A 16,634-nucleotide genomic window follows, 5' to 3' on the forward strand; every position below is an offset into this window, starting at 1 on the left:
TCCCTTTAATAGAGTCTGAAAATGTAATCTATTGCAAGTTGTTTTTTGTGCATTTTTGTTTAGTTTATATATATCTGATTATAGAGTTTAGAATTTGTTGGGGGGGGGGGCGAACATTTTCTAATTTTGCCCTGGGCGCCAAATTGCCTAGAAAAGGCCCTGCTGCTGTATTTAATAAATGTTGCTCCTTTAGTAGTGATACATACGGGTCTCGTTTTCTTTTAAATTAATTGCTGAATAAATGTTTAAGAATACAAATGATGTTAAAATGCAGCATGTTGTGTAATAAAGGTGTGATGTGTTATATAGCTGTGCTTGTATTATAACGCATTCTATTTGAGAGTTTGGTTTATATTTGGATTTAAAGGGAGTTTTGGTTGTTACAGCTGTATTTGTAGAAATGTTGATTGCTGTAAGTCAGCTTTTAATGTTCATTACAATATGCCTTTTTTAGAATAACGTGAAACACTGTGGATTATAATAATATGTATTCCAGGGGGCAAAACATGTCCTTTATGTAAAATACAATTCTTTTATAATTCTTATCTATGCTGAATTTATTAAGCTACATCCACACATTTTAAAATAGTAACTAGGATTGTAAATTCAGGGAAACTAGAGGCTTTGGGGTTTGGGGTAGTAGTGATATTAAAATATAAAATTTGGATCACTAATAAAGGTTGCTATAAAGCACCAAGTAACATAGTTTGAATGGAAAAAACATTTTCTAACATGTTTCTGTGTGCATGTGTTTGTATTTGTGTGCACTGTGTGTATGCTAGTGTTTAGTGTGTGTTGTGTGCACATGTATGTTTGTGTGTATGTGTAGTGCATGTATGTATGTGTTTTTGTGTGTGTATGTATGTGTGTGGTGTGTGTAGTGTCAGTGTATGTGTGGTTTGTGTATGTGTTTGTGGAAGTATAGAGTGCATGTGGTGTGTGTAGAATTTGTGTTGTGTGTGTGTGTGTGTGTAGAATTTGTGTCGTGTGTGTCTTTGCCTGTGTATGTGAGTGTCTTTGCCTGTATATGTGAGTGTCTATGCCTGTGTAGGTAATTAACACATTTCAGATGAGCTGGTGCTTTAGTGCAGTGTTTCTCAACAACGGTCTTCAAGTACCCCCAACAGGCCAGGTTTTCATTATAGCTGAACCGGTGCACAGGTGAAGTAATCAGCTGATCAGTAACATTGTGGTCACTAACTTGCTCTCACCCATCAGTTGATTATTTCACCTGTGCACCGTTTCAACTATAATTAAAACCTGCCCTGTTAGGGGTACCCACGGTATATGTGTTTCTCTGGCGTATCATATCTAGTTGCTCACCAGCCTCTGACCTCACAGCACATCACTGGGGAACACTGAATAGCAAATGTATGATATGTAAGCCTGTTCTAATATAGTGTAAGCCAGTTCTTATATAGTGAAGCCTGTTCTAATATAAAATCACTGACCATGTTGCTCTTTTCTTATAAATACATTTCTAAGATATTGCTGGGAATGAGCATAAATCAGACAAGCTATATATACTGGTCTTTATGTGTAAGGAACCTGCTTTGCTGATCAGTATTACAATGTCTTGCAGTTTGCTTTTTAATAGTATTTTTGTGCTGCACTTGGCTTGTTAAAGGGCAATTCCAGTTAAAATTTAAATACACATAGATGAATTACATATTATTTTGAAAAGAAAGATATTTAAAATAGACATGTGTTGGCAAAAATGCTTCTAGTAAAAGTTATCACTGTTTTAGTGTTAGCATTTTTCTCTGCACATGAAGCATAGCTAGATATTTTCAGTGCATCAGCATTTTAAATAATGCAGCTGCTCAGAGTGCCAGTGGGGCCTGTATCCTGTCAGCAATTAACAAATTGTGTCATTGCCAGATGGTACAAGCACCTTAGGCTCTCTAAGAAAAAGTGGTATTTAAAATGCTGGTGCACGGTGCATACTTAAATACACTTTTGAAATAGTTATAGCTTTAATTAGGAGCATTTTTGCTAATACATGTATATTAGAAAAATACTTCTATTCAAAACTGAAATACATCAATGTGGATTTAAATTTTGGCTTGAGTATTCTTTTAACTGCTTCACACCTCTGCACATGTACACATGAGTGAGTGTTCATGTGAGAAACAAACAAGCCCCTCATAAACAGACAGGGTGCAAACCCATTCTCCAGGATGTTTTTTTAAAGCATTATATGCACCCTCGTGCATATGCTGCTGAGTATAAAGTGAAAGGAAAACAGGTTAACATGTCTATATGTGGCTCATTTTGACAGAGTACATGTTTTTAAGACCTATGAGGTCTATACTATACTTTTATTTAAATGTAATACATAAACAATTAGAAGTATGGATATGTGCTTGTGCTCACATGATTCTTTAATAAAATTATAATATATATATATATATATATATACAGATAGATAGATAGATAGATAGATAGATAGATAGATAGATACAAAGGGAGGTTACAGGAGCAGGACAGGATTGATTCAAAGTCTAAATTTGAGGGATAGTAAATACTGTACACAGGACCGTCTTTAACACAGGGCAAAAGGGGCAGTTGCCCTGGGCCCAATCTTTGTTGAGGGGCCCAAGAATCCTAAAAAAAAAAAAAAAAAAAAAAAAAAAAAAAAATTTTTTTTTTTTTTTTTTAGTTCATGCCAGACTGCTGATGTCATGTGACATGGGACACACACATACAGTCAGTCCTAATATTGTCACAGTCAAAAGTTCTCTGCTTATATTTATTTGTGAGAAACTGTGCCAGACCGTGCCAATGTCATGTGACATTCCAAGCTAGTGCCATGTGCTGTTTTAGATGTGCACTGTGCAGCACTGGATGCTAAGCCCTAACTAGGCATCCAGTCAATCCAACTGCATCAGAAAAGGTTCTGCTGGGGTTACCACTGTTACCAGGTAACGGCTCTGGTGGTGGGGATTGTTTCTGGGTAGCGCTCACTATAGGCACATGCAACAGAAAGCTGGAGTGGCAGGCACGTGAGGATTTCAGCATTTGTGTAGCTGCACACACCGCTCTCTTCAGTCTTGAGGCTGTGTGACTCATCTCACACTGTATCCATGCAGCCTTGGGCAGACAGCATCCAGTCTGCTGGTCCCCTTAGCCCTGCTCTTTCTGCTGTGGCTCTAAGATCAACTAACTGAAGTTTGTTAGGAAAACAGTGCTTTGTAGAAAGGTGTCAGTGGGAAGAATAAGTGTGTACACATGCCCCTCCCCCATGCAGCATTGTCTAGTGCAGGATGAGAGGGAACTTGTTCCTAGCAAAGTAGTGACATGTGCTGCTGTGGCTGATGTATAGTGTCATGCTGATACTTCACACATTAAGGTAAGGTTTATTTTTATAGTTTTTATTTCTCTCTGTTTAAGATTTTACAGTTTCCCATAGTAGTTCTACTGTTCTAGTCAGTAAACTTATATTTGTCTGCACCTCTATGTTTCCGCCTCAGTCTTTACCTTGCTTTGCTCCTGTTGGCTGCCCTAAATCTCTTTAACCAGCTAACCTCACACCAGAATCACATTCAAAAGAATATTAAATGAATCCACAGTGGAGGAATTTGTATATTTATTTACTTATTAGTTCTGCTTAGGTCCAGTTTCACATATTGCAATTTTTTTTAATGATTAGCCCAGCAGTGGATGATCCACTGCTGGGCTTATAATTTAAAAAAATATATAAAATAAATTGATTTATCTGTTTTTTGGGATGTTGGGGTAGAGAGCGAAATTGCATGGGGGGGGGGGGCCCTAGAAAATGTTTGCCCAGGGTCCAGTCAGTATTAAAGACGGCCCTGACTGTACATATAAATATATATGCCAATATCAAACTTAGAATTTAATACGTCTGTGAACACATATGTGAACACTTAAAATGTAGTCAATACCAATAACCTATAATAGCATACAATGAAGTAAAGAGGGAATTTTAATTAAAAATCCCTTTAAGTATAGTTCATCAACAGTCCAAGTATAATAACAGTTCTCAAAGGGGAAAATGTAGATGGTGATAAAATCTTCCCTTCAATCACCAAAATAGGAGACAAAGAGACCAATCTAAAGATTCCCAGGTGAAGAAACTTTGTTCCAATATCCAGACCAGTTGGAGTGCCCAAAACCAGTGATAATAGGTAAATTTCCTACTTACAAAAAGAAACATCAATCAAATGAGGTAAGTGCCGCATAAATAGTTAAGTTGTGAGCTGAAGTGATGGCAAAAATGCTAAAAATGCTCTGGTCTTTTGGGGACGTTTTAGTCTCAAATGCCCGGTCCTTAAGGGGTTAATTCACTTTTAAGTTTGTATTTCCTCTATCTTTCCAGTTAATAATGGATGGGTATGGCCTTTATGTTTTCTTCTCTTTAAAAAAAAATCATTTGGAAGATAAAAATTAAAGATCTTACACGTGTGTTTGGCTCGGTTACAAATACCTACATAAAATATTTATCAAGAAGCCATCTCTAAGTGTTATATTTCCTACTGAATAGCTAGAAGTCAGTTTCATATCAGTATTAACAGTGCGCTTGAATATTCACATATTTATGCATATTCTCTTTTTATAATTTATAATGGCAAATCTAGTTTTTCTTCCTACAGCAGCTACTGTCAATTACTTTATACTCTCTCAGCACTTTCTTATGCAAACAATTTTTTGGATACTATATAGGATGATATTTGGTATTTTTTTGTTGAGTGTTTTTTTATTTTTTTTATTATGCTTAGTGAAGTTGTACAAATGTACGAGGCATCATTGCCCAAATGAGTTGTAAAATCTGTGAAATCAGACTTTTGAGTAGTTTTAAAATGCATCCTTTACTCTGAGATATTGTTTTCCTATTTATTTTTGCATCTGTTAGAATATGGTCTAACATATTTCATATGCATATTGCATATTTTTCTAACTGCTATATTAATACTTTATATCAAATAACATTGGTATTGAATCCTACATTTTAATGTTTTTTGGAAGGTGAACTGGTGAAAAATGTGGATCCATAATATGTATATTTGAAAAATGTAGGAAATAATAAATTATTATTCATTCACCATATTTGTATATTTCTGAAAACTAAAGATCTTATCTAAAATTGCTGAAAAATAAGGTTAAACATGTTTGGGTACCTGGCAGAAAATTCTCAGAAACTGAGAATTTGTCTTAAAGTGATGGTAGTTTAATTCATCAGTGGTAATGAAGATGCGCTGTAACTTACTTTTTAATATAGATATACAATTGAAATACCTGCACTCCGCAGCCCACTTCAAAAGTCAATTTTACTGTGAGCTAACGGTCTGAATTGTTCTCCAGTCAGCGCTATAGCTACAATAAAAGTGCCTTAAGGGGACAGTGCTGATTGGAAAACAATTCAATGATTTTATATTAAAAAGTAAGTTATAGCGCATCTTAATTACAACTGATAAATTAAATTCCATCTAGAGTTTCACTAACAATCTGGATCTGTTTTTATAAAAGGAAGAGTTTACCATCACTTTAAATGCGAAAAAAGACTAAAAACTGTTAAAGAGCCGGCCCACAAAACACCTCAGCAGCAAGGAGTTAATTACATTGTGTCAGAGGGGAAAAACGTGGACCATAGCTTCCATTCATGTCTGTAGTGCAGTACAACAGATTTCCAAAGTATCTATCACTTTATTTGAAACAAAAACAAAGTACTGACATCCATTTCCTTGTATTATAGAATACATTTATAACTTTATTTTATTAATGCAAGCAATAGTTACCATTTAGTTCAGCAATTAAATTATATCATTGTGTATGTAATGACAAAATGACTTGGCATGTTGAACTGGGGAGGAGTTGAATTGCTACACAGTTATAAGCTAGTTCTGAAAGTTGGGCGTTGCATTCTCTTGAATGGATGTCTTAGTTTCCACACAAAGAAAAAGTTTAGTTGCTGCTTTGCTTATCAGTCCAGAAGTAACTGCTCAGGAGATTATGCACTATCTGCATCATGGGTAAACTTCAGTGACATTAACCAAACAAAAGGAACGTCACCTGAATTTAAAAGTAAGTAAAAAAAAAAATAATAATATAAACCACATGCATGATGTATTTTTCTCTAGGGGCTTTAAGAGTGTTTTATTTTTCTCCATTCTGCATAACTGCAATTCTATTGAGATTATTTAGCAAAAACAAAAACCTTCACACATTAAAGCATTCAGCTGCACATACTTGGCAGGATCATATGAAGGATATGAGTATTATATGAGTATTGTTGAGATGTTAAAATCTCTAAATTTGGTAGTGAATTGCTTCTGTATTTTTTTTTAGTTTGGGCATATATATATTTCCAGGCAAGTCAGAAACATTCTCTTATGGTAAATATCATGTTTATGTGTTCAAAGATTAAATAGGAAAGGGAGATTAAATAGGAAACTTTTCTCTCATGCATATTAATGAGCAGCAAATGTTAAAATATATTTTTTATTTAAGAAAATTTTTACATTAGAATTTAAACTAGCAGCATCTGCATACTGCAGTATTCATTCTCATCAGCTGACAAGGACTTACTGTACATTTAGCTCAGCAACACTCACATTTTGAAATACTTGAAACTATGTTTATAACTACATTTTACATGTACTTCAGCACATTTATTTTTTGTTTGTAGCAAGTAGATATTGTATTGTGTCTAGAAGCAATATCTGACTTAAAGGAACACTGAACCCAAATTTTTTCTTTCGTGATTCAGATAGAGCATGAAATTTTAAGCAACATTCTAATTTACTCCTATTATCAAATGTTCTTAATTCTCTTAGTATCTTTATTTGAAATGTAAGAATGTAAGTTTAGATGCTGGTCCATTTTTGGTGAACAACCTGGGTTGTCCTTGCTGATTGGTGGATAAATTCATCCATCAATAAAAAAAAATGCTGTCTAGAGGTCTGAACCAAAAAAACTTAGATGCATTCTTTTTCAAATAAAGAGAACAACAGAACAAAGAAAAAATGATGATAGGAGTAAATTAGAAAGTTGCTTAAAATTGCATGCTCTATCTGAATCACAAAAGAAAAAATGTGGGTTCAGTGTCCCTTTAACTAACTGAGCACAAGAGCTAACATTTAGTTATGGGAATGTGGAACTCGTGCTACATGCTAAATATGAGTTTGAAAGTATAACCTTTTATAATGCAAAATAGAACTTTCTAAAGTGCATTATTAAATGTTTGAATACAAATGTCAATATAGAAAGCACTGTATTGGCAGAGTTTGCAAGAAAGGTGTGTTTTATTTGTTTTTAGCATCATCTTAGGTCTAAAGATTAAGGATTTGTCAAAATATAAACTGCACAATCTGTATAGATTAATTTATTTATGTATTTCTACTGGTGGTTATTGTAAACAGTTATATATGTTTAGGTCTCCCAGTTTCTCCCAGTATACAGGCAGAGAAATTAACTTTCATGATTCAGACAGAGGATGTCAGATTGTAAGGTCCCACGGGAACAGGACTCCCAATTCCCCCCTGTATTTGTTTGTTAAATTTTGTCTGGTGTCTCATATTGCACTGTCCTTTTATCTTTGTTACCCATGGACAGCGCTGCGGAATCTGTTGGCGCTTTATAAATAAAGAATAATAATAAAGAATAATAATAAAACGTTTTTAAATTCACTTTTATTCTCAAATTGGCTCTGTTCGCATTGTGTCCTTTGTTGAAAATCATATGTACATATCCTCAGCAGCAGCAATGCACACACTGAGAGCTGGCTGGTGATTGGTGGCTACACATTTTTGTCTTTGGTGATTGGCTCATGTGTCAAAAGTACATTTAGTTGAACAAATAGTCCTGTGGACATTTTCTTTGGACAAACGAATGCCGATAAGGACAAAAAAAAAAAAAAAACCTTAAAATTTGTTAAACTAATGTTATTTCCAATTTACGAATGTTACTTTTGTTTTAAAATGTTCATAATTAGATCAAATATCCACATTCGAAATTTTTAATGTAACATTCAATTTAACAAATACTGGGAGGGAATTTAGTAAACTGATACATAATAGATACTTATATATAATAAATTATATATTTTTCTAATTCAAATAGCGCATAATTTGAATATTACATTTAAAGAGAGCATTAGAAATATTATTGCATTATATGAATGTTAGAATGTTGCACAAACATTTGAAACAAACAAAAAAATGTGTTAAAAAAAAAAAAAAATTGTCAAATGTTGCGAAAAGATTTCCCATCCCTAATCATCAGATGTGTTCAGCCAGTAGTGTACTGTTGCTCTTGAGTTGACTTTAACAATGTGTTTAATCCCTTTGCCGGGGTTAAGCACATAGTTATATGCAAGCAACAGTACAATAATAAAATGCATTTTTATGATCTAGTCCCAGACGAGTGTGGGAGTGCAGAGCAGGGAAGATTGGCTAATGGTACATAGGGGATGACAACGCAACGGTGTAGGGGCCTGTCTGTTTGCTGGGTCTGCTGCGTGGGGAGTGCCGCCATATTGGGAGACTTATATATATCATCCCGCTCCTAAGAGATTCAGCTCTGCTTTTGATTCCCCCCTTAGCTGGCTTATGGAGAGACAAATTATTTTGGAATTGAGCAGCGTAATGCTCTCTCTGGACCATCATCGGCAGGCTCTTATTAAGGAGTTCAGAGCTGATCGAGACCCGCAACAGCATGCACCTCTATCAGGTGAAATTGAGGGGGTAACGGACTTTAATGTACTCGCCTCATCACATTTAGAAGGAGACGCTCCTGAGGCTGGTGTGGTGGGGCGCAAGGCAGAGATCTGGAGCTTCAAGCCTAAGATGGAGGTACAATCGGATATGTATAAACAGCTAAATACCTTGCAGCTTCACAACATCCATATGGGGCTTCCCCAGCATAGCGCAGGGCATGCAGAGGTGGCGCGGTTAAAGGTCACAAGCAAACCTAACGATATACAGTCTACAGCTTTTTTTAATATTGACCCTGCAGAAGCGGATATCACTGGATACCCCCCACTAAGTATGAAGACTACATCAGCGGTGCAGCTCTACCTGCCACTTAATTGCCGGACCAGCACGATTCTAGGAACCCCGGACACCATCCGCTCTGGCATAGGTTAATTCAAGAGGCTGTCTCTGGAAGCCATAGATGGGTCCAGTCGTTCTGAAAGGAACCCTCCTCTTCGTCTTATAATTATAGCAGGACTTTAAAAAAGCACTTTTTATACTCCCAGCATGAAACAGACTGCACCCTCTCATCATATTATGGGACACAATGTTACTGCAGTAATCAGCGCTCTAATGTTTTCAGATAGCGCTGATATGATCTCATTCACACTCCTCTTCTATATTATTCCTTCATGGACATGTTTAAGACATTTAAGCTAATATCGCTTACCCATAACCGCTATAAACGCTTGATGTTTGCATGTAACATTTACTAAGTATGTGCACTGTTATTGTTTTATGTTTTTTGGTTGCTTGATAATCCTAGTACATGGATGCCTATTGAATGTTTGCTTTAAAGTGCAATCCTACTATATGTAAAATAACGCCATTTGCTAATGTTTGCTTCTCTTAATCAAAAGGGCTTTATTACCTATATGTCCCGTATTTGTTGGACAGCAGCCAGGTTTGCACGCATACTCATTTGGACTAGGATTGTCTCCATTCATGTGTACTAAGTGTCTAATGAGGACTGTAAGGGCTGAACCTTTTGGTAAATGCTTAGGTGTGGGGTCTGTAATGTTTTCTCACAGTATATTAATTACCCTCACTCTCACCTTCCAGTAGCCTATTACTTTAGGATAATAGTAATAGATAAGGCTAAATTGATCTTTATAGCTAAATGAGTATCATTGTCAATATCCCTTTAACGTACACTGTTTTATGTCTAATTTCATATTATACACAGTTAATTCATTATCAGCAGTTAGACCAGCAGTTAGATTAGCTTTATAAACTGGTGTTTCGCAGTTAGCTGCTGAGCACCAACGTATACTATTTTATTTAGAGCTCTTTTGCCTATAATAAGCACTGTTACTTATGAAACTCAAGCAGCAGGTGCACCTTTGGCATATAGTATATATAAAGATGTTGTGCAATGAAGATATATAGTATAGTGTCCCATGCTCTTTCTGTTACAGGGGAGGGGAGTCCTGACTAATATTATATATTGGATCGAGCTTTATTTTCTCCTCTTCTGTTTTTGTTAAAGTATGGGCCCTCTCTTTCCCCTAGCCGGCAGGGGTGGGAGAGGTATTGTTGTTGACAGGGGTACTAGACGCTAGCCCTAACGGATTGCCAGTCAGATATGCGACCCTTATTGCTAAGGTGGTCAAGCTAGTTTTAGGCACCACTCCCCTACATGAGTGAGGCATCATACAGGTTTATTTATATTACTGACAGCTGAAAACCTAGAATGGGCCCTTCATAAATTTATTTTTAATTTCTCTTACTCGAGACCACATATATATGCTAATATTGAAGGCAATGGGGTTTAATAGGTTGATAGATATGTATAAAATATTTATACTACGAGGGGGCGTGTCCAAGTAGCGATCCTGGATGGTCGCATCTCCATGAGCTCTAATTGATTCACTAACTATCTGCCGATTTTTGGTGACAAATCTACAGCAAAGACAACTATATTGAACAGGATTAAACGCATCTCCTTTGTGAGAACTTTATTTCACTTGACCGAGCTGTATTAGTGACATTAGAACTTAGGATCGGACATTAAAGACCTGGAGCGGCGGCTCATAACAGGTAGCGCTTTCCCCCTCGGTTTACCGAGGTACTCAGCCTTAACTGGGCACGGCACAGCACAGGGCTGTACAGTCACCGCGTATATAACCTGAGAGCGGTGAGAGCAACAAGGGAAAATTACTATTTACAGCACAGCTAGCCTGCAAGAAAGTCCCGATCGCCATCTTGAAAAAATTGAGTCTGATGCGCTCTCTAATGGACAGGGCCCCATACGATAACTTGGTTCGATTACTTGGCATCTCACCCATAAACATAGCAGCGATCCCTTCAAGGATAACAAGCGATGCCACTCAAACATACACAGATGGGTTATTCACTTTACAGAAGAAACCTATGCATTCAAGCGTTGCACTCGACACCATGCTGCCTACGCAGATCAAGCAAGAAAACTATACCAGACGGTCTAACTTCAACACTGAAGAAAGGCTATTAACCCAAGATAGCTCGGTGATGGATAAGACTGGCCATGTGGACCCGGACAAGATGCAGAATTGACAACACCATATGTTTTCACAGAGCACATCACTCAAGTGGAAAGGTGACACGCAGGAGAATGAGTCTGATGAACCGGATCGGATTGATAGAGGCGATACGGCCGTGGCCAGGGACCTCTCCCATACAACCAGACAGAATGTGGCCCACCTGAACCTGGTCATCCCGATCGGAGCTGAGTGTCTGACCGGGAGCCAGATTGCAACAGAGAGATGGCTCACAGCTTTGACAGACCCAACCTGGAACCCAGAACTGAAATACCTACGCAGTCTCCCAGCCCCAGGGAACAACGGTCCTAAGTTACACTCTTGGATGATTGCTGAGGGATTGTTCTTCACAGACTGTGACATCTTTTCTGATACCGGGGGTAACAGCAGAGTGTGGTGGAACCGCCATGAAAACACTTCATATGTGTATTCTGATGTACCGGGTCCGGACAACACATAAGTTTCTGACTTGCACCACAATGGTACCGGACCTTTTCCCAAAAAAGTTTTATATGTTGTGGTTTGTATTTGTGGTTCACGGTAGTTTGGTTGACTCATGTACTGTGTGGAGTCATATGTATAATATACAGTAGATTAGATTCTACTATTCAAATATGTGAGATTATTTGCCATTTAATATATCCAAATATCTGTAATACATCACTGCCATACCTAGATACCTTAGTAGAAATTCTGAGCAGAGTAAATACTTATGTTGATTAGTGGTGGTAACACCGGGCTTGAGAGTTGGCGGGAGAGAAGAGCCTTGTAATAAGTACCGTGATATGTTTTTTAAAGAAGTTCTATCTTTTATTTCCACTTTCTCTTTGAGGCACTGGGGTCCAGAAACCCCCCCAGAATTTATCTACATTGAATGACAATTGAACATTTACATAAACTCGAATATACAGATATGCAGAAGATACTGTGATATAATGTGAACGCACAGGCATTACTACTACACTAGCTGGGACACTGCTGTCTGCGGCCGAGATGGCAGCTTAGTTTCAGCAAGCTGATAAATACTCTAGAAGATGGTGCTGGTGAGCCTCCCTTAATACAGGAACTTCCCTTATATATTAAACATATAAGAACTCATGTTGTTTAACATCCAGGCTGGGATGTCCCATAATTTACAAACATACATTGTAAACAAACAATCTATCTAACCCCATAGTTAAATATCTCGCATTATTATGATAGCGCCTATAACATCTTGCTTTGACAAGGTTCTCCGAATCTTTTTATGTTCAATTTAGGGGTATACCCCACATTTTATCCACACAGAAATTACATAAATCCACTCTGAAAGCACAACAAGTGGGACTTTAATATATGGGATTGCTGCACACCACATATACTCTGCTCTGTGTATATATATCCGCGCACTGCCTGGCTACCATACCTTTTACAGATCAATCTACTAACTGACCACCAGGTGGGTTTAGGTATATACTGCCAGGTTTAATTACAAGCGCCCAACAACAACAACCCCAGGCAACAAAGGAAACACTCTTATTTTTATTAACAACTCACTTTTTGCTGATACTGCTGTATGGTAGCAACCATATTGATTATACCATTTGTGCTTTACTATAATTTTTGTTAACAGCTGTTTATATTGCCAGACTGTCACCAAAATGTAGTAACATTTTGTTTGCTGTGCTCAGTTGAGGTCTTTGCTCTGTATGTTAGGGAGCAAATTTTGTTATGTTACTTGCATTCAATATTATATTTTACTATAGTAATATAGGTATATGCAAGGCCTATACCGGTAAGTAAAGAGTAAACAGACTGTATTTCATTTCATATATACTTGATGCAAATATTTGATGTAACACTTATGCTCTTATGTTTTCTGTAACATGTATTTGCCATCTCGTCCTCAATAAAAATTTAAATAAAAAAAATAAAAAAAAATATTTATACTCCGTGACACTTATGAGAAACGTTAGTAATTAATCTGCACAGTCTATATTTGTACTTCCTCCCCCCCCCCCCCAGGTCAATGTGAATTCCTGGGGGGTTATAACTTATTAGCTACTGTTCACCCTTATTATAGGTGGACAAACAGGCGTGTTTACCCGCTATTGATATTGTAATGGCATAAGTTGCTCTTATTGTTCTGCTTACACAGCAACTGAGGACGGTTTAAAGTATCCAGCTGCTGACTACTACTTTCCGACTTGCCCTTTAATCTTGGGCATTCCGTAGGAGCTACTTGTTATGACTCCCTATAATATGTAAATTCTCAGATAATAAATACATTTATTTTATAATCAGCTTATCACTCTATAAGATGTATAAGATTTTCGATGAGAAGTGCTGATAGTCCACTGGCAGTCGAAGATTAATTTTTCTCAACTTGCCCTCTAATTATGTGCATTTAGTAGGAGCAACTTGTTATGGTTCCCTATAATTTGTAAATTTTCAGATAATAAATACATCTACTTTATAATTAACAAATCACTCTATAAGAAGTATAAGTTTTTCTGGATGTTCAAATTTTATAACTTTGTTGTGTGTTTATATAGGAAACAAAAGGAAAAAAGAGTTATTGCTTGATTATATGTATTTGATTTTGTATTCGCATACAATGTCCTTTATTTTCATTATGTTTTATATATTTTTATGTTCTTTTATGAGAACACAAACCCACTTCTGATTAACAAGATGAAACTGACATTGAAGACGTTGGCTGACATTTAAAGGAATATGAAACCCAATTTTTTTTTCTTTCATGATTCATTTTAGGTTTGACTAGAATGTCCCTTTAAATGGGAAAACAGTGATAGTACAGCATTACATTATAATGTCAAGGAAATATTACATTTATTATCCAGCAAACCTCAGTTTTATTTAAATCAGCAGTTTCAGGGCTTTTAAATAGAAATCTCCAGCTCAGAGATTTCTTTTTATCCATGTTTTAGTTTGTACAGGATTCAGTTTATGTGATACGTTTCTACACTATTTACAAGTTAGCAGCACTTTTGACACCTTTCACTTGGTGGGCGTGCATTATTCATTGTAATCCCACTATTTATATTTCACTTTCATTTAATATCTTTGTACTGGGTAACAGTTTTATAAATAAATTACAGTTTGAAATGTTAAAAAAAAGAAAAACTGGACCAACCAGCAGTAAATACCTTGATATTCTTTATAGAAAATATTTAGTTATGTATAATAAAACAACTGTGCAACATACTTTCATTATTTATTTTGTCCACTTATAGAGGCTGATTTACAGTGTGTCATGTCCACCGCACATCAATGTGCTGTCGGCATTTATCATTGCACAAGTAGTTCTGGTGAATTGCTTGTGCAATGCCGCCCCCTGCAGATTCGTGGCCAATTGGCTGCTAGCAGGGGTATCAATCAGTCCGATCGTATAGGATCAGGCGGATTGAAGACTGCAGCCTCAGAGGCAGCAGACAAGTTATGGAGCAGCGGTCTTTAGACCGCTGTTTCATAACTACTGTTTCAGGCGAGCCTGAAGGCTCACGCGGAAACAGGGGCATCAAGCTTGATAATTCGGCCCCTTAATGTAATTTAGCTCTGAACTTGGAATGCACACTGCTGACTTCTCAAGGATAACCCTGCTACATGTCTTTCCTTAATTGGCTTCATCAGGTGACAATTGCAAAACATTGCATTTTATTCTAACAATATGACAGTGACTCGCCTTGTTCTCTGCAGACTAAAGCCCAGATTCTTTCATTCAAATAAAGCAAATAGTGGCTTTTGAAAAACAATTGCAGTAAAACGATGTTCATTTGTTAGCTGATATATCATTTTATAGCAACACAACAGAAATGTCTTAATGACAAGGAGTTTACATCCCCTTTACCTTAATATTTATGCATCCAAATGGTAAGATTACCATTTTTATCCTTGATAAAAAAGGTCCTTCTGTCCTACAATGGAACTTTATTAGTGTATATAGGACTAGGTACGTGAACAATTACCACAACCCACTCAGTCCTGGTCACTGGCGAGATTTTATGTTTGAAAAAAGTATTTGCATGGTAAAGATAAAACCCCATACATTGTATACTGGCATCTTTAGGGACATGGAATTTATGATAGAGTTCACCTGTGATTAGAAACCACGCCCATAGGTCATATGTGGCCTGGAGCCCTGGTCTGTAGGTATGCTTACATTGGATGCATAATAAGGTACTCAAATTTACTATTTGGTTAGGTGACAGTTGATAAACAGGAGAAAGGAGACTTGAAAGCCAGTGCAGGTGCTTTGTGGAATAATAGAGTTCATGCAATAAAAATGAGATATTTTTGGATGCTGCACATTGGATTAAATTTATACTTACTATACAGCACATGATATAGGTGACATTTACAAAATGCCATATACCTAGTAAAAGCAGACACAGGATGGCAAATCTAGCCACCTGCAGTATCAGGAATCCTGATTAAATTATACCCTGATGATACTAAACAGGCTGATCATTGCTGTAGCTGTAGTAAGATATATTACACTGTTATAATATGAACGTTTGTGAAAGCTCCACACTTTAATTCTATTATACATTTTCTGAAATGTTTATGTTTCATGAGCTGCTTCTTTTATTCAGTGTTCCAAAACACAGTTGCAGTGCCTGGAATCTGTAAAGCATTGATTTTCCTGGCACACTATAATAATTGACATTAGCATTCTACAAAATATACTTAGCAATCAGGGATGAAACTACAGGGGTTTCAAAGGTTTCAGTTTAGACCAGGCCTGCACCTCTAGGGGGGCATCTGACCCTGCAGTCAGTATTGGTCTCACTACAGGTTGGCGTGGTGGGGTCCGGGCTACACCTGCGTCATGTCTGGCTTCTCTGTGTCCCCAACCGGCAAAACAGGGCTCATAGTATAAGGAAAGAACACTTTTGAACTGCGGGCCCTGTCACAGCCTTTGCTACAAAAAAAAGCGGGCATATCCTTTCGGAATACCTTGGGTTCTCTTCTTTTGCAAATGGTATGCTATGATGGGGGTAATTTTTTTTCCTGGGCTGCCATACTGTCTCTAAGGCAAGATAGGCCTAGAAAATCAATGTACCAAATTTCCATGTAAATAGGCAGGCCCCATATTACGGCCTGTAACAACTCAAAACTTTAGAAAACAGGTACATGTGGGTAATGTTGTACTTGTGGGACATCGCTGAGCACAAATAAGTGTGTTTTATTGTAGTAAAACCTATAAGGATTATCATATTCACAATAAAATTGTTTGGAAAACATAAACTCACACTTGCTTAGATTTTATTCAAATTAAATTATAGTTTATCTATAGATATTTGATGTCAAAAGAAAGCCCTATTTATCCTCTAAAAACTATATATAATATGTGTGGGTACACTTAATGTGAAAGAGGTAAATTATGGCTGAACATACA

The 16,634-nt window shown here is 36.8% G+C and overlaps 1 protein-coding gene across 1 annotated transcript in view; it reads left to right on the forward strand.

Annotated features, from left to right (window-relative positions):
- The first annotated feature begins 5,906 nt into the window (after nt 1–5,906).
- CYSLTR1 (cysteinyl leukotriene receptor 1) overlaps nt 5,907–16,634 on the forward strand; it is a 73,054-nt gene continuing 62,326 nt past the window's right edge. The window contains exon 1 of the mRNA XM_053700195.1: nt 5,907–6,045. The gene's annotated coding sequence lies outside the window, so the exon portion shown is untranslated. The remainder of the gene's footprint in view (nt 6,046–16,634) is intronic.

This window comes from Bombina bombina, chromosome 1 (genome assembly GCF_027579735.1).
Source record: "Bombina bombina isolate aBomBom1 chromosome 1, aBomBom1.pri, whole genome shotgun sequence".
Classification (NCBI taxonomy): Eukaryota; Metazoa; Chordata; class Amphibia; order Anura; family Bombinatoridae; genus Bombina; species Bombina bombina.